Below are 21307 nucleotides of genomic sequence, written 5' to 3'. Positions count from 1 at the left end.
AGTTATACTAGCAGCATAACTGAATTAACTGTATCAGTCAAATTTTTTGAAACAATATTATTCTTTACTAAGTTAGCAAGGAACTATAAAACCAACTAGATCTCAATAAAAAAAGAATTAGTGTGCAACTATGTTCATAGTTAAATAACCGACAGTAAAAGTAAGATTGAAGAAAGATAAAATTGTTATATTTTATTCAGTGTGCCTTTAAAAGAACGCATCTTTAAAAGTGTGTATTATCTGGTTAATGTTGTGTGACTTCTGCAAAACCTCAAAGCTGGTCAATACACAAGTCATGACCAGAACTCTTGGGTTTCCCTGAGTTAAAGGACAGCAGAGTTCATGTTGCCAGAGAAAGAAAAAAAGAGAGGGGGAGTGGAGGACAGAGTGTGAGAAAAAAAGAAAGAAAAAAAGAATGAATAGGAGTTTCCCAAATAAAGTATAATTTACATAAAGATTCTCCTGTCATGTGATTTCATGTCCAGAGCAGACCACATTTTTGTTTCCTAATGACACTGATGAAAGGCACAGCAATCCAGGGAGATTAAGTGATCTCTCTGAGCTAATGAACAGCAGAGTTAGGAATTGACCTTCATTTTTTGCTCTAAGTTCTATCTAGCCATTTCTAAAGCAAAGAGAACAAACATTATGAAACCGTGTGTTCTGTTTAATCACACACCATGCCAGTATCTTATCTCCCCTGACATACTTTTGTGGGCAAAATCTTTTAAAAATACCAACCATCTCACAAAGAGGGAGGTCCTGAATTAAATCTACTGCAAGGGACACTATTGCCACGTATCTCATATTTAATAAAGTCACCCTCTTCTATGCAAAGCTTTGCTGAGAACCCAGAAAAACATTAAATATTACACGTGTCCAAAATAATTGTCTTTGAGAGAAGAAAATGTGGTAGGTCTGGCTCCTCCACTCAGAGTTGCTGGTACTGGAAATGACTCTAGAATCACACAGTTAGGCCTACTTACTTTCTTTCTTTCTTTCTTTCTTTCTTTCTTTCTTTCTTTCTTTCTATCTTTCTGTCTTTCTTTCTTTCTTTTTTTTTTTTTTTTTTTTTTTAAGATTTCATTTATTTATTTGACAGAGAGAGAGCAGAGTCAGGGGGAGCTACAGAAGAAGAGGGAGGAGCAGGCTCCCTATCCAGCAGGGAGCCCAACCTGAGGGCTCGATGAGCTCCGTGGGGACTGGATCCCAGGACCCCTGGACCATGACCTGAGCCAAGGGCAGATGCCCAACTGACCGAACCACCCAGGTGCCCCTAGGCCTACTTCGTGTCTTCACATCAAAACACTCTGGCCTTGGTTTTCCATCACCAGGCCTGGCTGAGAAGTCTTCCAACATAGAGAAGTTTTGTGGACTTGCAACCTCGGTACCACTGATTTGAAAGAATGCCACGTGGCTGAAAGAGAGTGACTGGTGTCCAGAGCCCTGGGCTGGAGGGATGCCACAGCTGTATCCTGGGAAGGCTGGAGCAGGCACCTGGCAAGCGGGCCCAGACTGTCAAAATTCATGCAGGAGCAGACACAGGACCTCCGGCGGAAATTGTGACCTGGCATGCAACACCGGTTATACTCCATTTGCCATCTCTATCTTGACCCTTGTCCCAGAGGACTGACCTCTATGGACTTCCCTGCGGTGCTTCCTTGGTCTCTGGCTTCCAATGAGTTGACAAATGAGAGTCATTTGCAGGGCAGGGGGAGAATGGATTGTCCTCACCTCCCTCCCCACCACTTGTGATTGTGTCCGTGGCTGTGTTCCTCTGCTTTCTTGCAGCATTTATTCAGTGACACCTGCCCTCCAGGCTACAGATTTCCTTACATCTGATAATACCAGGCCCTTCCCTTTCTCTCAATGGATGACCCTTGTTTACAACTATTGATGGTTCCTGGATAATCAACTGTTCTGTCTCATTTCCTTATAGCCTGACCACACCTTTGTATAGCCCTTTCATTTAAGTCTTTAAAAATATATATATTTTATTTATTTATTTATTCATGAGAGAGAAAGAGAGAGGTGGAGACACAGGCAGAGGGAGAAGCAGGCTCTCTGCAGGGAGCTGGATGAGGGACTGAGTCCTAGGACCCCGGGATCACCCCCTGAGCAGAAGGCAGGTGCTCAACCACTGAGCCACTCAGCATTCCTAAGCCTTTTCAATTTACTACTTTGAATGTGCTGTTTCTGCTCCAACCCTAACTAACAAAAAGTCGTAATAATAGCTAGTAAGTATTACTCTATGCTAAATATTATGTCGAAAAGTGAAAATGACTTATAAGAGCTAAAAATAACTGTCTGAGGCTGATATGTGTTACTTACAGACAAATATTTACAGATAAATACTAGAGAAGTTGAATGACTTCCCCAAGGTCATGCATTTCGAATGGGTGAATGATTCACACTCTGATTTTCTGACTCTATAGTTTATTTAGTCTCTTAATTATTATGTGATCCTACATTGCAAATCACATCACAACTCAGAGCAAATTTAAAAAAAAAAAAAAAGTCTACACATAAAAAGGCTCAGAAAAATTTGTAGTTGAGAAAATCCAACCAGCACTGGCTTTCCAAATTATTTTTCCAAAAGGGTAAAATTTCCACATTCTACTGGACTATTACAGCATAAGATGATACAGCAGGTATTCGAACTTTTTAAACCAACAGTGTATATTTTTACATGTGGAAATTCTGGTTTTAACATTAGCTACGTGGTAGTGCATGCCTATATAAATCTGCCCAACAACAAAAGTGAGTAATACAACATCTGTCACTGTTTTTCCTCAAAAACACTAATGGCTGTGCAGACTAATCCCATAGGAGCAGGTTGGTCTCATCCTGTATTTGATGTCCTGAGAAACATCTACTGATTTTTAAAACTTATCACTAACTGTAACAGAGAAAACCTGTCATTAGCTGGTCAGTAAGGGTTAGCAGTTAGCTTTTTTAGGAAAGCCTGATAATACTGGATAGTATCTTGTCCATGATTTTTTTTTTTAATGAAGTAAAATTTTATCTTAGCTTTGCTTACTTATCATTATAAGGGTAATATTAATATTAATATTATATCTAATATTCAGACACTGTCCTTTAGAGTTATGCCTGAGTGTGTTACTATCAGAAGATATAAGGATAAATTCATGCTGGAGTGACAAAAATAAAAATTATGGCAGTTAATCTTCTTTGGTTATGTTATTCTATTTTGGGAAAAAGAAAAAAAAGAGATGTTAGCTCTGAGACTTACAGGCACACAGTTGGATTTCATTGTTCTATACTGTTCATTTACCAACATGAATGCCATGAACAAAGCCAACTTTGGCCATGCTCATTTACCTTATATTTTCTCTGAGACGTAAAAACTAATTGCACGTAAAATGAAGTACCTATAAGTGAGTACACAAAACAACTGTCAAATTAAAAATTATTTGTCATTATACAATATTTTAAAATTTCTAGTTTACTTGATTCCCCTTCTACTCATTGGGCAGTGAGAGGGATTTCACAATTACTGGATATACATAATGTGTGGGATATTGGCCATAGAAATATTTAAATCTTAAAATAATTGTAGGATGCAGGCAAAGATGATTAATAGTTAAGAAAAAGGCCTTTGCTGTCAGATCTGTGTTTGAGTCCCAGCTGGTTGTATGAGTGAATTTAGAATCTAGAATCCCTACAGAAGGGATATTGAATTTTTAGGGTGTCACAAATAAAACTCGTCTTGTATATAGGAGATAAAGTGATAGGATAAATATGATAACTTTGTTGCCAATAAAAACTGTACTAGAAGATATGGCCTAGGTCAATGGTCAAATGGGTTTGAAAAGCTCTCTGTTCTTTACATCCACTTCCACCCCCACTTTAGACATTAGGACAGCCCATTCAAGGAAAATTTGAGGTCTGCTGAGGGCAAACCCACTTACCAATGATTACTGCGACACACATTTCTGGGTTAAAAATGGAAGGAAATAGAATGAATAGAGAAGCACTCAGAGTTCTTTATTAACTTCAAATCATTTAGTTCCATCTCATTGAGCACAGTGTCAGACACATGATCTTTAATAAATAATAGTTACCTCTCCTATAAGGCACAAACATTCTAATTTTTCTATTCAAGAAACCAAGTCTTCAACAAATAATGTGACATGTACAAGTGTCAGAGAAGCAAGATTCAGATCTGAATCAGACTCTTTAGTAGATAGAAGAATGCCCCCTAACCCAAAGGTGTCCATGCCCTAATGCTTGGAGCCTGTGAATATGTCATGTTACATGACAAAGGAAAATTAAGATAGCAGATGGAATTAAGCTTGCCCATTGGTTGACCTTAAAATAGGGAGAGTATCCTGAATTGCCCAGGTGATCCAAAGTAATCACAATGATCTTGAATATGGAAGAGAGAGACAAAAGAGTCAGAGTGACATACTTATGAGAAAGAGTATAACATATTATCAGCTTTGAGGATGGAAAGGGGCTATCAGCCAAGGCTATCAGCCTGGTAGGGAGGTATAGGCTACCTACCAACATATGCAGGTAGCCTATAAAAACTGAAAAGGCAAGAAAAACAAATTCCACTCTAGCATATCCAGAAAAGAATATAGCCCTGCCGACATCTTGATTTTACCATGTGGGACTCTTTTAGATTTCTGGCCTCCAAAATGGTGACATAATAAATCTGTGTTGTTTCAAACCACTCAATTTGTGGCAATTTGTTACAGCAGCAATAGGAAACAAACACAAACTGCAAGGGCAAGCATGTCAACCCCATACCACACTGTCTTCCTGTTCTCAAACGCACCACGACTCAGTCAAAGGCTGAGTTCAAGGGCCTGGTTAGAAGGTGAGCTGGCATGGATTCCAGATATTGTGCAGGACTGGCAAGAAAGATCATTTGATGTAGATGGGTTATTTGTCACTAATATACTTTGAGACACACAACAGAGGAGGATTGAATGAAAGGAGTACGCAAGCGTGAACCCTCTTACCCTAGTGCCATGTCTGCAGAAACTGAATAAAATGGCAAAGAAAGTTTTCTATAACATTTTTTCATGAGGACATTGTGCTTCATAGGCAGTTTTAAGCCACACTGTCATTCTGTGGCTCAGTCAGTAAAAACTGGTTACAAAAATACAGATTACTCCAAAGCAAAAAAACTCCAAAACAATGTATCATGTCCATTTAACGCTACCTTTTAATCTAGCCCTAAACCAAAACATTTGGTGAAAAAATTCAACAGTAAGACTAACTTGTTCTATTTTAGAAACTAGTAAAAATGGATGTTAATAGTTTAGGTTAGTTATGGCCTTTAGAACATGTTACCCTCCTGAAACAGAGCTGCCTTCTGTTGGTTCCATTGAGTAGAAATTAGGCCTTTTCTTTGGGTTCCACCTGGAAAGGGATCAATGCCAAGCAAGAGACATGAAGTGCCATGGCCTTCAGGTGGGATAGCATTAGGAAATTGTACATAATATTATTCACTTCTTGGTCTCTTTGGAGCAATTCACAGTACTGTAGTCTAAGAAGTTCATCTGTGCTATATTTTTTCATTGCTTCTTAAGAACCAGTTTGTGGAATACATCTGGCTGTGCTTTGACCCCAAATTCTGGATCCTCAGGACATATTTTATTTGCTCACTTACCCATCTCTCACCACCTTTGCCTCTCCTTGGTGTCTGGAGGCTAAAATTTAGAAAGGATTGCAAAGGGCTTCTGCTCCCTACCACTACTTGCTACCTCTTCTCTCAGACACACATGGAGTTTGGAACAATGACTTAAGGACGGGAGTTTTCTTCCTCTACCAATGTTTCTCGGAGAAACACATCTGGAACAACTTCTATGAAATGGAAATTCCCTGAAGTGAGTGCATGTGATTAGTGATAAATATTTTCTTATGTATTCATCACAGACTGGGGTGCAAAATTTTTGAGTAATCATCCAGGAAAAACACATACAGTGTCAATAAAGGTGGTATTAATAAATAGATGTTGTTTTCACAAATTCACAGTTATTTCTGAAGAACTGCAATTTGAATATACATGTTCTCCTGACTCTAGGAAAACCTAACTCCAGACCAGGGTATTTTTAGGTCTTTTAACGTGTATTTCATGTTTTAACATCCCATCCTCAATTTACAGATTTTCCTTTATGTAAATGAAATTTGTTCATTTAGGTAAGGTTTGTTTTATCATAAACTAATCAATAAGTCTACTGGCAACAAAGCCTCTATACTTTTTATTGCCCAATATCAGAGAACATCATTCTCCCCCACATCATTCTGAATGCTTTTTACAGATTAACTAATTCAAATAAATGAAGACTGCCCCAAGGATTACTTATCCCAGAATAAAATATTCTTTCATTTTAATAATGAGGCTGTATCCTCAATTTTATCTAGACATATCTGGAAACCCCAGTCTTCCCCACCCCCCGGATGGGGCAGTAAGTTGCCTTTTTTTTTTTTTTAAGATTTTATTTTAAAAAAAGATTTTATTTATTTATTCATGAGAGACACAGAGAGAAAGAGAGAGGCAGAGACACAGGCAGAGAGAGAAGCGGGCTACATGCAGGGAGCCGGAACGTGGGACTTGATCCTGGGTCTTCAAGATCACGCCCTAGGGCTGAAGGCTGCGCTAAACCGCTGAGCCATCTCGGCTGCCCAGTAAGTTGCCTTTATAGACATTAGAAAAATATAGCTTTTAGTCCTGGCACAAGGCTTTGTGAAGGACAAGTTGATGGGCAATCAGAAGGTGTTCATTTTAGGCAGATGCATTAGAAGAAAGGCCACCTTTAAACAAATAATATAGATTAAAGTGGATTTAAGCCGTCACTCATACCCATGGGTATGTCCTCTGAAACAGTACCTACACTGCCCAGAGGCATCCAGGAGCCTTGTACAAAGGAGGCCCTCAGTAATCTCATTGCTTTGACTTCTAAAAGATCTTCTTAGAATTACTCTCCTCTGGGACACCTGTGTGGCTCAGTGGTTGAGCATCTGCCTTTGGCTCAGATCATGATCTGGGGACCTGGGATCAAGTCCCACATCAGGCTTCCCGTGAGGAGCCTTCCTCTCCTCTGCCTATGTCTCTGCCTCTCTCTCTCTGTGTCTCTCATGAATAAATAAATAAAATCTTAAAAAAAAAAAAGAATTATCTGTTCTTCAAAGAACAATTGTTATAGGCTAGTCAGCCACTATAGCCCATTGAAAGGATGGATAAATGTCAGGTGATTGTGCAAATGAGAAACAATAAAATCAGCACAGTAATTACTAGAAATAAGTGTTAGGATCCTTGATTAAACTTGATGTACCATAAGAGTTGTGGACTAACACAAATAATTAGTTACTCCTGTGGACCCCTTTATCATTTATAAACATCCTTTCCCTCTAGGGAGTCCTTACTTCACCAGATGATCAAAACAATAGTGAGAAGGACTTCTTTCCTCATTTTTCCAGATTCAGACCCAACATCACTTGTAGCATACCAACAATGTCGAAGATAAGAACATATAATAATGATTGTAATATACGGCGTAATCAAAGGAAAGTTCAAATACTGAAAATGGGTAGATAGTGGAGTGTAGGTTCCTATCACGGAGTTTCATTCAGTCTTGAGAGTATTCCCAAAGAAATGTAGGCAAACGCTTAAACCTGGTAAATTTCATAGACAGTTTCAGATTTTTCCATCTGTAGTGTTCTAAAATGGCACCAGACTATTAGAGGTGAGTAGTAGCAACCCTTGTAGAAAAGATATGTGCTCTTTCAGATAGATACAGTCTTTGCCACTAATTGGAGGCATAGGTAAGTGTGCATTTACTACCAGCACATTTCAAACAAAAAGAGGGTCTAGCCAGGCCTTCAAGTCTCTCCCATCTAGAAGTTAGGATTTTCCTTGATCATTTACCTAATGTCCAGATATGTATTGACTGTCTACTATGTGCATTGTTTTGAGACTGGGATAGAGGAATGCACAAGACAGACTAAGTTCCTGCCCTCTTTAAGGTCTCGTCCTACTAGACAGAGATTGTGATGGTGTTTAGTGAGTTCATCTTTTACATTTCATTGTAAAGATCATATGCAACTGTTTTGAAAGATAGTCATTCATTGAATATGGTATGGTGTTTGGGGCTGTATTGATGAATTAGGTGTACTGGGTGCTGTGGCAGCACGTTGCATATCTTCATGACAAGTGAAAGCCCACAGTAACTCTCTGAGGTAGAGGTGACATGATCCTTATCTTAAACATGATTTTACAAACCAAATCTCAGAAAAGGAATCTTGCTCATAGTTTATAAGCCATAAGGCAGTGAAGCCATGATTCATATACAAGTCTAACACAAAAGACCATTTTACTTTTAGTAACTTATATGCTGCTAAAAGCAATTAGCTCAAGTTTCAACATTTTGCCAAGAAACTACTTGCATAAATTGACAATTGGGTTCATTTACTATCTTTTTAGTTGTAGCAGTACATTTTTGCGAAGAGTGGGTAACACGGACTGCCATTTTGCCAATCTCCTCTTTTCCTTTCCATTTTTGAATCTTTTTTAAATCCTGTTTGCTTGCCTTTCTCCGTCCAAGTCCCAGATTCTATGGCCAATATTTTAGGGTTTACTGTTTTTTACATCAGCAACACAATTCTAGGAACTGCCTCTCCTGGTGAAGAGTTTACCTAAACAATTTATGCTTGAACATAGAAACTTTCTCTTTTTAATCATGTAAAACCAATGGACCTATATTTGTGGTAATGAAAAGAGAGGAGGGGAAACAGATATGAGATCAGATGAAATAATCTGAGTGGGTAAGGACCATTACACTCATTGATAATATTAACCATATCACATTGAATATGTAGATGTCAAGAGATTCTTCTTTATTTGCTTGAATGTGAGAATAATGAGGCCTTAAAGAAATTAATTTCCAAAACAGTAAAGTTAATTAAGTGGCTGGCAGAGCTGTTTTATGGCGACTGTGATTTCTTTCGTTCATAGACAAATTATCATAAAACAAATGAAATACTTTCTGCAAGCTAATGGTCTTTTTCTTAAGAATAAAAATAACTTTTGAATTCTAATCTTCTTCAACCACAGTATAGATCAAGGATATTTGCGTTTGTATGTTAAAAAAAATGCTTGAGTAATATTTACTGTTATCTTCAGGGTATAATTTAATTTCAAGTGAAAACATGCAGTAATGCATCCATCCAAATACATAAATTACGTGTCTCTATGATTCATTGCCCCATACTCCATACAAACATTATGGAGAAATGAATTTCTTTTAGGGAACAACTAGATTTGGTCAATAATTACTTATTAAATAAAGCAGTGATAAAAAGACAATCAAGAAATAAGAAATTTGGAAATGTTAACAGTTTCGAGAACATCTGTGTTATGTTCAAAACAGCATTATAAAAATCTTAACCCATTAATTCTTCCATTTTCTCATTGAAAGCTTATAAAGTTTCAAAATAAGAATTGTATATGTACATGAACAAATATATATATATATTTTTTTACATATGTTTTCACATATGAAATTTTTTTTTCAGATTTTGACTTTTGCACTATCTCCAAATAATCTTATACATACAATTTCAGAGATACATTGATGGAATTTAAATGAAACTATGATCACATTTCTTTAAAGACACAACTGATTTTAAATTCTATTTCTATATATCTTAATATTAAAAATGGTGGCCTATAAAATAAAAGAGAAACTGATCTCTATAAAACTTTTAGAGTTTGATAATATGGCTCTTCTTTGGTGGAGGATTACTTTTTCAGAATACACATTTATAAGATCACTTACCCAGCCTTTAAATTGATTAGTATCATAGTTCCAAATTTCTATCCATTTATTCATTCATTCAACAAGACTTTATTTAGCATCTATAGAGTACTCACTGTACTAGGCACAAAAGGTTATAGTGCACTATTTTTATTCTCAGAATATATACTAAAGGCCCTGTGTTATAAGAGGAGAAAGACATATAAGTACACAAGCACAATTGAATGTTATAGTTGATTTGAGAAAAGTCTGTCCTAAGTACATTTTGAATGGCAAAAATGAATTAATAACTACTTCTAAGAATCAGAACAATGGCAAGGATCAAGTTAGACTTGAAAGAAAAGTTAGAGCTAAAATGAATATTAAAACTTAAGAAAATCTTACTAATTCAAAACATAAGCAATGAGCCAGGGAGTATGAAACAATATGATGCATTTGGGGCCCTCAAGGCTGTTCAATATGGCTGGAGTTCAGATAGAGGACACATTAAAAGCTGAGACTGGAGACCTACTGCAAGAACCTGCCTTTAATCTTGTATTTCAGGTAGTGAGATTTGTTTCTGCATTGTCCAGTAAGATAGCCACTAGTCCCATGTGGCTTTTTAAATTTTATTTCAATTAATTAAAATTAAATATATAAAAATTACATTCTATCATCATCATCTTAGCCACATTTCAAATGATCAACAGCTACTATATCTAGAGGCTATTATTTGGGACTGTACAGATATCAATCATTTCTATCACTGCAGTAAGTTCTCTTGGACAGCACAAGATTATTTAGATGAGGAATCCCAAATTTTAATGCCTACAAGATTATTTAGATGAGGAATCCCAAATTTTAATGCCTACAGAGGCATTATAAGACATATAATAAAAAAGTAAGTGAAAATCTAGCCATAGGGGATCCCTGGGTGGCGCAGCGGTTTGGCGCCTGCCTTTGGCCCAGGGCGCGATCCTGGAGACCCGGGATCGAATCCCACGTCGGGCTCCCAGTGCATGGAGCCTGCTTCTCCCTCTGCCTGTGTCTCTGCCTCTCTCTCCCTCTCTCTCTCTCTGTGACTATCATAAATAAAAAAAAAAAAAAAAAAGAAAATCTAGCCATAAATATATATTTACATTATATAATATATAATTGCCTGTGCCTGTGGGACATCCCAGAAGGAATGTTCAGTAGAAAGAGGAATAGAAAGTTATATCTATGTGCCAGGATTAGACTAATGAATGATATATGGAAATTCTTAAGTAAAAGTAACTAATTTTTAAAAGTATGTAGATATAATTGTGATAAAGGAAAGAACTTAAATATTAAAGATTCTTCTTTTCCTCAAGACATCACAAGGAAGAAAATCTTACCAAGGCAAATATGTGAGTCCTGCCAGTTTTAACAGTCTTCAACCAATTTTGGTTAGGTTCATGTAAAATTTTACTAGTATGTTAGCTGGTAGTGGCTTCTCTGTCATTTCTTCCAGAGTAATTCAACATAAATACACAATCCAGAAATGTGAGACTTCCGGACTTATATCTGAAAACCAAAAGAACATCAAGCCCAAGTTGGCCACTGGTGATGTGGTTTGAAGAGAAGACTCTTCTTGGCATACCTACAACTCCAATAATATAGGTGACCATTCACTTATTCTATCATTCATTCACTTATCCGTTTATTGAGAAAATGTTTTTGAAGTATCTATTATTTACAAGTACTGTTTTGGCCTTGTCAATAAAAAGAAAAATGCACAAAAAATGATTCTAGAAACTAATATAGATATTGACCTAGTTGAGGAAATTATGTCTCATGAAATTCTAAGGGAATATAATGGGAAAGCTTAAATAGCTGGTGGGAAATTGAATAATTGCATTAATTTCTATTTCTTCACCAAATCCCAGTAAGATGTGATAAAAAGTCTTAAAAACATATTAAAAAGAACAGAAAATAAGATGATGGCAATAGAATTTTGGAAGCTAGAGAGAAGGACAGAGCTCACTGACTTAAAATAAATGAGATATTTCTGGATTCAGCAACAAGGTGTAAAAAGCTGGAAGTAACTCCCATTACAATAAGAAAAATCTGGACAAACTCAGCATCAGTGACCTTTCCTGAACCCATTAGAAAATGGAAGTTTCAGTGCAAAACAGTCTACTGAAGTCTAGGTAAACAGGTGAATTCAGAGTCACAGCTAGAATTTGCTTAAGTGGGGCAGAAGCCACTTTGGCCATGAACCGGTAAAAATATTTAGCTGGTACTTTTGAGCAATCACTGAAGGCCACATGTGGACTACTATGAAAATGAGAAACTCCTTGGTCTTCAGTCTTAGTTGCGACCTTATACTTTCAGGGGTTTTTACCTCTAGAAACTCCACCAGATTCTGAAGCTGAAGATCTTAGGAAGAACTTCTCATGGCTCTAGAATGGGAAAAAGATGAGTAATCATTATATAATATATCCAGAATGTTCCCTATAACAAAGATCTACTATTCCAGGGAAAAGGCTTCACCAGAACCTTATCCCAGATGGGGGAGAGGGGGTTCCTACCACTCCAGATCCTCCAACCTTCCTGTTTTACCAAAGCAAGCTAGAGGTTGGAGGTGAAGGCTATACCAGGAGACAGATGGTTGTGAAGGTCACAGCCCAGATACACAGGCACACTAAAAGACTAAGATTTAATTGTAAGATTATAGAATGCTCATCCTCTCCCATTCCTTTTCATCACAATAAGCCCCATTATAATAACAGTAGATTATAGGGAAAAGAGCTTTGCGGCACACACTCTGTCTGAGGAAGGGTACTTAGGAAAATCTAAAGTCAACTGGGGAGACAAACCAAGTACACTAGAAAAATTTGGAGCTTTAGTCACCTAAAGCCACAGTAATATAAATACAGTTCAATTCCTAAACATATTAATGTAAATCCTCATGCCACAGTCCCATTTACTACCTGAGTTCCCCTCACCTGATAAAACAAGCTTAGCTTTGAGTATAGAGAAACAAAGTAAGCCTTCGAACCATACTCAGTTATAACATAGATAGGGGCATAACCACAGGAGATTTTTAAAGTCTTTGATAATATGTTACCAGCTCTAATGGAAGAAATAGACAACATGCAAGAACACTTTGGTAACATAGCACAGAGATGGAAACCCAGAGGAAGAATACAAAAGAAATGCTGGAAATCCCAAATTCATAACAGACACAAAGAATGCCTGTGAGAACTCATCAGTAAACCAGATACTAGATATGCTTAAGGAAAGAATCAGTGAGCTTGAAGAGAGATCAGTAGTAACCTCACAAATTGGAATTCAAAGAGGAAGAGAGAATGGAAAAACAAAAGCAAACAAACTAGGAAAAAAAAAACAAAAAAAAAAAGAAAAACCCAGAACATCCCCAAACTGTAGAATAATGTCAAAAGACGTAACATACACATAATTGTAATACCAGAAAAAGAAAGAAACATTTGCAATAATAATGGTTGGAAGTCTTCCAAAATTTAAGAAAGACACCGACCACAGATCCAGGAAGGTCAGAGAACAGTAAGTGGAATACATACCAGAACACAACAAGAGGCATATTTTTTTTTATTTTTTTATTTTCTTAAAATATTTTATTTATTTATTCATAAGAGACATAGAGAGAGAGAGAGAGAGAGAGAGAGAGAGGCAGAGACACAGGCGAAGGGAGAAACAGGCCCCATGCAGATCCCGGGTCTCCAGGATTAGGCTCCAGGCTGAAGGCAGTGCTAAACCGCTGAGCCACCCAGGCTGCCCCATCTAGGCATATTATATTTAGAACCCCTCTCCCTCCAAAAAAAAAAAAAAAAAAAAAAAAGGCACAAAAAAAATCTTGAAAGAATCCAGAGAGGAACAGATAAGTGTACCTTACCTATAGAGGAGCAAGGATACAGTGGACTTTTTTCTGTAAGAAATCATGTAAGGAAGAACAAGGTGGGATGAATTTAAAGTATTGAGAGAGAGAGAGAGAGAGAAAGGACCAGCTAAGGAATTCTGTTTTCAGAAAAATTATCCTTCAAAGTGAAAAAGAAATAAAAACTCCCTTACACAAAAACTAGAAACATTCATCACCAAGATACCTGTATGAAAAAAAAAAAAAAGTTAAAGGATTTCTTTAAGGAGAAGGTAAGTGATACAGGCCACAAACTTCAAAGCTTCCATCTACCCAAAGAAAGGGAGAGTGCTAGGAGAAAAAAGATAAAGATAAAATAAAAATATTTTACTTTTCTCATTCTTTGTATGAAGATAACTTTTTATAGATAACTTTGTACAGAGTCGTAATAGCAACAATGTTCTGTGTGATTATTACATATTGTTAAGTGAAATGAATGGCAGCAATGTCACAAGGAGAGGAAGGAGGGGCTGAAAATGGTTATATGGTATATTGCACTACAAGGGAACCAGTATGGTATTGATTGAATGTAAATTAGATTATTTAGAAATGTATATTGGAAAATCTAAGGCAACCATTAAACTCTTACAAACTAATTCACATGCTAAGACAGGCAGGAGATAAAAGGGAATCATGTAAGATGCTCACTTAAAAGCCAGATAAAGCAGAAAGGGGAAAAAAGAAAAAAGTTCCACAAATAAAGTCACAAAAATGTTAGATATTAACCCAACTCTATGAAGAATGGTTTTCAAGGTCAAAACGCCAGTTAAAATTCAGAGACTGTCGGATGGATAAAAAAGCAAGGCCCAACTTTTTACCGCCTCATAGAAACCAACTTTAGGGCAGCCAGGGTGGGTCAGCGGTGCACGGCCTTCAGCCCAGGGCCTGATCCTGGAGACCTGGGATCGAGTCCCATGTCAGACTCCCTGCATGGAGCCTGCTTCTCCCTCTGCCTGTGTCTCTGCCTCTCTCTCTCTCCTCTCTGTGTATTTTCATGAATAAATAAACAAAAAATATTAAAAAAAAAGAAACTAACTTTAAAAACAAAATCTCGGATTGGTTAAAAGAGAGTGATATACATTATACTAACAATAATCAAAATAAAACTAAAGACTTTGTATTAATTTCAAACAAAACATACTTCAGAATGAGGATAATTCATCATGAATACACAGGCATTACATAAACATAAAGGAATCAATTTTAATTTCTCTTAAATGCATATGCACCTAACAGCAGTGTGTCAAAAAATATTAGGCAAAAACTGATAAGACCGGAGGAAGATATGAACAAATTCACTATTTTAGTTGATGCCTAGCTTTTTCAGTATCTAATAGATCAAGCAGAAAATTGGAATATATTTAACGAAGATGTCATTATCAATCAACTTGATCTAACTGATATTTATGGAATACTCCAACCAATGATAACAGAGGACATATCCATTACACAGAACATTCACCAGAACTGATCACATTCTGGGACATAAAATACACCTTAGTAAATTTAATAGATAAGAAAATATACAAAGTATGTTCTTAAAGTCAGTGGAATTAAGATACACATCAGAGATAGCTAGGAAATCCCCACGTATTTGAAATTAGACAACATACTTTTAAATAAATTTAGGTTAAAGAAGACAAATGCTTCAGTCAAAGATGAGAAATTTTCGTTTGAAGTAAATGGAAACAAGAAAACAAATTACCAAAATTTGCGGAATACCATACACAGCAATGGGAAGGAGGAATTTATAGCAATAAGTGCACATATCACAAAAGAAGAAAGATCTAAAGCCAACTTTGTCTTAGAAAGCTAGACAAAATTTTTTTAATCTTATAAATAGTCAAAATTTTTAAGAACGACATGATACATCTAATTTTTATATTCTTGTGATTATCCTACTTTAAAGCAATTTGTAAATTGAGAAATTAGAGTACAGTGTGTTATAAACTCAATGTTTATACTCCCCACCCCACCTGCAAAAATCTGTATATTGAGATCTAATCCTCAATGAGGGCATTTGGAAGTAGGGACTTTGAGAGGTAATTAGGTCATGAGAGTCGAGCATTGATGGTTGGGATTCATGCTCTCATATAAGAGGAGCAAGCGAAGGCCCCTCGCACCTTTTGCCCTGTGAGGTTTATAGGAAAAAAGACAATGGTCTGTGAACCAGGAAGTGGGTTCTCACCAAACACTGAATCTGCCAATGCCTTGATCTTGGACTTCCCAGCCTCCAGAATTGTGAGAAAGAAATGTCTGTTGTTTATAAGCCACCCAGTCTGTGATGTTTTGTGGTAGCAGCCTGAATAGATGTTGAAACTGTTGGATTTCTATGGACCTTTTTCTTAAAGATGGGATGATGTGAACAGAAAATGTCAGTGTTTCTCTGGTTGCAGAGGAGGGTTGGGGGAAGGAACAGCCACATCTTTCCTAAACCCTCAAGTGCTAGCATGTCTGAAAACCCCTGGCCTAGGTTGCAATTCATCATGCTTTATAACAAAATCCCATTCATATGGTCCACCTGGCATTCCTATCCTCTCAGTGATATATAAACAGTCATATATAAGTCTGTTAGCCAATTTCATGACTTTTATATGTATATATATATGTAATTTGTTTATGTACTTGTGTCAAATGTCCAATGTTTTAGTTTCAATGACTTAACAAGCAATTATTGAGCAATTGGATAGCCATTATGCCAGATGTCTGGAATGATGAAGTTGAAGAGACGTGGCCTCTTCATTCAACCAACCCATAGTTTAGTGAGATAAACAATTACAAAGATCTTTTCAAAATAATGGAAAATTCTGTGAACTATATTTATATGAAAACGTAGCTTGTTTTTCCCTACATGATAAGACTGGAAGCCCTTGTGGTGGCTGCTGTGGACCGTTGCCCAGATCTCTTCAGCATTGAGGCATTCATTCCTCCAGCTGCCAGAAATTTTGAGAACTGACAGTTCACAGCATGGTCCCATTGGTGCAGGAAGTTCCCCTTGCAGGAGGCTAAGCCTCTTCCTGGGGGCGACTCATGCACTATATCTGGCTGATGTTGGGGTATGGGAAGTTTGGCTGCCTTGCTGAATTCAAGTTAAGTCTCAAATCTTCTGAGCTCCAGAAGCTCCCACCTGCTCAGCTGAGGCTGTGGCTATGACTGCAGCACAGCTCTGCTTCTCCTTTCTCATCCTGCTTCTCTCTCTCCCTCACAAGGGTTGTTTTTGAGAGTTTTCTCCAATCAACCTCCTGCGAGGAAGCTTTGTCTCAAGATCTGCTTTCTGGTGAAGCTGACCCGAGACATCTCTGACTATATGCCCACGTAAGAGTTCCAAGTGTCAAGGAAAAGCCTGAGAGGCCAGACTGGAAATAGAGTAAGGCATTAAATAAGGGAGTCTGTTAGGAAAGATCTAATGTGGGGTTTATAGGACATTAGAAGACTCGTGAGACTTGGACTAGACACTTGCTTCAGGTAACTTTCTCCAGTAAGAGCAGAGCAGCTTGATCTACCTGGGACCTGTTAGAGTAGTTTTAACACACAGGAAATAAAATTAGTGTAGCCTTCACACTGTTGTTATTGAGGGTCTGTATGATATTTCGAAAGACGTCTGAATGATCTCCCAAATGGGAAGAACTAGGGATATGTTTCTAACCTGATCCCAACAAAATAAACTGGCCTTAGGTGGGAAGCCCCCAAATATGAGTGACATCTATCATGGATTAATCGTTGCTAGCATTAAATTAAATGTAAAGTATTGGAATTTGGTTTTAAAGTATTGGATTAGGGATAATTGAATATTTTCCAAGAAGTAAAACCTCTACCCTTGATAATAGGTGATGCAAATTTAGGTGATACATTGATGAATAGTCTTATTAGAATAATTATGTAGTTATTTGAGCATGCAACAGAAAATTTAACTACAACAGGATGATGTGGTTTTGCAGACTTTCTTATTATAGAACAATAACAAGTAAATAATGAATTATCACTACTAAAATACATAATCATTGAGTAAAACAGAGATGATAAAAAATTATGATGTGGGTGAACTGACTGAATTTTGAGGGTCACTGACATATAGGGGAAATGACAGTTGTCATTGGAAAGATGTGGTGTGAAAAAAAGCCTCGGGATATGGAAATGGATATGGAGAGGGACATAAGAACATTGAGACAGATGAGTTTTTGCAGTTCTATGTGTGGGAGCCTAACGGTCATTTGTGGGATCTTGGAGAACAAATAGGGATGGTGATGTCTCAACCCTGCAGTATGGCAGGGAAGCGGGCAGGGCTGAGCTCTTCAAAATACCCAGCTTAGGTGGAACATTGACTTGATCCTCTGCCAGCCTAAGGGGACTCTGTCGGGGAAGACTCGTTCTTCTGGCTGTTTAATGGCAGGTAAAATGGAAGAATGAATGTGTGTGCCTTAGGGTTTGTGGAACCTTAGATCCTAAAGGCTAATATTCAATTACCATTTACCTTGTCCCACCACATACTCTGCCTGTTTTATGCATAAGAGATGGAGCAGTGAACAAAAGGGACACATAGCCCTGCTCTGATGGAGCACTTTCATTCCAGTACCCACAATCCAGGATGTCTTAACAAAAATTCAGTTTGGAGTGAACTGAATTATGACTCTTAAATTATGAATGAAAGAAACTTCACTTCTCCCAAGGTAGCTTTTGTCCAGTACTGAATTTTTCTCCCCCCAAATCTCTACACTCAAGGCTTGAATTATTTCTATGGTTTGGAATTAAACATTTAAGTGGTTTGTTTTTAATTTCAGCATACTCCATATTTTAAAAGAAATTTTAAAAGCACTTTACAGAAATAGAAGCTACTCTTTCAGGAAGATACTGTTTTTAGTACTTTCAGAAAAATAGTTAGTGTAGAAAATATTTCTAGTAAGACCAAAGTTTATTGGACTATGCCAAGTTACTTTCACTGTATTTTATAATCATAAAACATAGCCTTATGTTCTCGTTTCACAGAACTGCTGTGACAAAACACAGATACTTGACTGAAGCTCAGTTATCAGTACTGAGCAGAGAACTGAAAATAAATGCCTACTGATAAGAAGTCAGTGCCATCATTCCAAATGCATTAGCTGGTCTTCAGATTATAATTTCAATGTTTGTAAATAAATACTTGGTGATATTAAAGCTTTCTTGGTGAATGACTTTCTACAAAAATATTCTGTATTTTTTAACTGTTATTTTTGTTTGGTAATGATTTTAATTAAAAATGTTAGGTGTCTTTAAATTTCATATGTAATGTAAACATACCAAACTCCCAGGCCCATTGACCAGGATGTATTGATGGAGGCCAGGGTTGTTCTCCAAGAAGAAACACTTCCCTCAGTGCAATGTGGTTCTGGCTTCTTCATTGCCTGTGATAATTCCCTCCTATTTCATTATCCTCCATTTAAATATATGTATTTATAACTAACAACAACCAAAAAAACCCCAAAATCTTTTTTTCTAAATCAAAAATTTGTTGTATGATTCTGCCTATATGACATATCTAGAATAGACAGATTTATGGAGATGATAGAATAGGGTTTACTGAGGACAAAGGGGAGAAAGAAATGGGGAGTTATTGTTTAGTAGGTACAGAGTTTCTGTTTGGGATGATGAAAATGTTCTGGAAATGGACATTATAACTTAATACTCCTAAATTGAACATTTAAAAATAAAAAGTAGGGCAGCCCTGGTGGCGCAGCGGTTTAGCACCTGCCTTCAGCCCTGAGGTGTGATCCTGGAGACCCAGGATTGAGTCCCACGTTGGGCTCTCTGCATGGAGCCTGCTTCTCCCTCTGCCTGTGTCTCTGCCCCTCTCTCTCTTTCTGTGTGTCTCTCATGAATAAATAAAATCTTAAAAAATTTAAAAAAATAAAAATAAAAAGTGATAACATTTACATTATGTATACTTTTACCACACACACAAGTACACACACACACACGTGGCCTTTGAAACCACCAAATTTGCAATGGCACCATTATATATTTCTTAATATAACATTGGTGTCACCATGTTTTAATTACCAGCTGGCAACCATCAAGATTTGCAACTACATGAAAGCAGAAAAAAAAACAGGTCTCAATATTTCCTGAAATCTCTCAGCAGCTTTTGCTATGTGGTATTACTCTCCTCAGGCACATAACGTTCTTATCATTCAGAAGGTTAACAAATCACCTATTTAAAAAGCTGCTTTGATAGCACACACTTCTATGGCTCTTGGCCTATGGGAAGAATTAAATACTCTGTTTCTAGTTGGATTTTGTATTGTTTCAGACCATGAGTAATGCTAGGGAAGTTACTGAAACTGGCCTCCAGGAATGAAGATGTTTCATGAGAAGCCAACCTTTTGATGAAGAAAGCTCCAAAGAGATTTAAACCTGAAAGACCAAATGTGATCCTGCCTCAATTTTCTTTTTTATCCCCATAGATTCATAATTATAAAGCAGGCTCACATAGTGGTGATTTAATGGTTTTATAAATGATATGCTTAGACATCATTCTACAAAAATGGGCACGTAAATTATTTCTGCACAGTAGTATTTCCTCAAGTATTTGAAGTGGATTTATTCAAAATAAAGGACTATTTCCAAATATAAAAACTCTCACATGATTCAAATGAGAAAGCGTGTTTCACTCTGTCGTCATGTTAAACTATATCTACATCAAAAAATTCATCTCATGAATTATTAAAGAATTTACCTCAACAAGGCAAATCACAAGGAACAAAATATTGCTATTGAAGGGACAACTTGGATCAGATCAAGTAGTTGTCAAAGGGCTATAACTATCTCAGGAAAAGTTCCTAAACCAAGTCAGCATTCTACCGTGCAGACATTAGAACAAAACTTTTCCTTCGTTTGCCTGCTGAAATTCAACAGGCCTGTATTCTGTGGTGGGACATTCATTTTTCCTAGGATACAGGGTAAATGAAAAGGAGAATATTTACAGACCAAATAGGTGCCATGCAGTAAATACACACTGCCCAGACATGACCTGCATTTGAGTGCTCCAAACTAAACATAACTTTTGGGCTAGAGTATGAAGGAAAAAACAACATGAGGAAGAAAACAATCTCTTAAAATCCTCAGGCCATTCTGACATTTTCATTCCTTGACATAAACTTATGTAGCTTATCTTCTATGGCTCTATCCTACACCCCTACAGACTCATTGTTTCCTCCTGTGCCATGGTCAACAGGGAAGCTGCCTAAGGTCACACAGATAACCAGTGGCAGAGTCAAGAGTCCAACCTGAGCGTTATGGTCCCAGGGTCTGTGTGCTCAAAAATTATACTATGCTACCTCCCTGAAAAACTAAGGAAATGATCTTTGTTGAAGGAATGATCTTTGAGACCATGAATACAGGGTCTCCTCTGCTTCTTCTAAGTTAAGCATTGCACATGATTCTATTCTCTCTCCTCCTGTGCTTGAGCTTAACCTTCGTCTTCACATTGGATGTTCTCCTTTGTTTGAAAAGGAGGTACAGCATTGCCAAAGGAGTTGACTTCAATGGTTTATGGTAGCAGGACATGCTTCCCGCAGCACTAGGCAGCTAGTCAGTAAAGAGGCAGGTGCAGGGCCAGGAGGTGGTCTTCCAGGAAATGTCTGGC

General features: G+C 37.2%; 1 protein-coding gene and 1 long non-coding RNA gene across 9 annotated transcripts in view; one reads left to right on the top strand and one right to left on the bottom strand.

The window, feature by feature from the left end:
• The window catches only part of LOC140602855 (uncharacterized), a 33253-nt gene extending 21059 nt beyond the window's left edge, over positions 1–12194 (bottom strand). The window contains exons 1-2 of the long non-coding RNA XR_012005788.1: positions 12136–12194; positions 11147–11315 (exon numbers count right to left, since the gene is read on the bottom strand). This is a non-coding gene — a long non-coding RNA (uncharacterized lncRNA). The remainder of the gene's footprint in view (positions 1–11146; positions 11316–12135) is intronic.
• Positions 12195–16629: 4435 nt separating this feature from the next.
• The window catches only part of DCN (decorin), a 53787-nt gene continuing 49109 nt past the window's right edge, over positions 16630–21307 (top strand). For 4 of the 8 annotated variants that reach the window (XM_072773049.1, XM_072773055.1, XM_072773047.1 and 1 more), the window contains exon 1: positions 16751–17001. The gene's annotated coding sequence lies outside the window, so the exon portion shown is untranslated. Of the gene's footprint in view, positions 17002–21307 lie in introns of all 8 variants that reach the window. The other 4 variants (XM_072773057.1, XM_072773058.1, XM_072773056.1 and 1 more) reach the window with 4 other exon arrangements.

Source organism: Canis lupus, chromosome 13 (genome assembly GCF_048164855.1).
Source record: "Canis lupus baileyi chromosome 13, mCanLup2.hap1, whole genome shotgun sequence".
Taxonomy (NCBI): Eukaryota; Metazoa; Chordata; class Mammalia; order Carnivora; family Canidae; genus Canis; species Canis lupus.
This window is presented reverse-complemented; position numbering and strand designations above follow the sequence as displayed.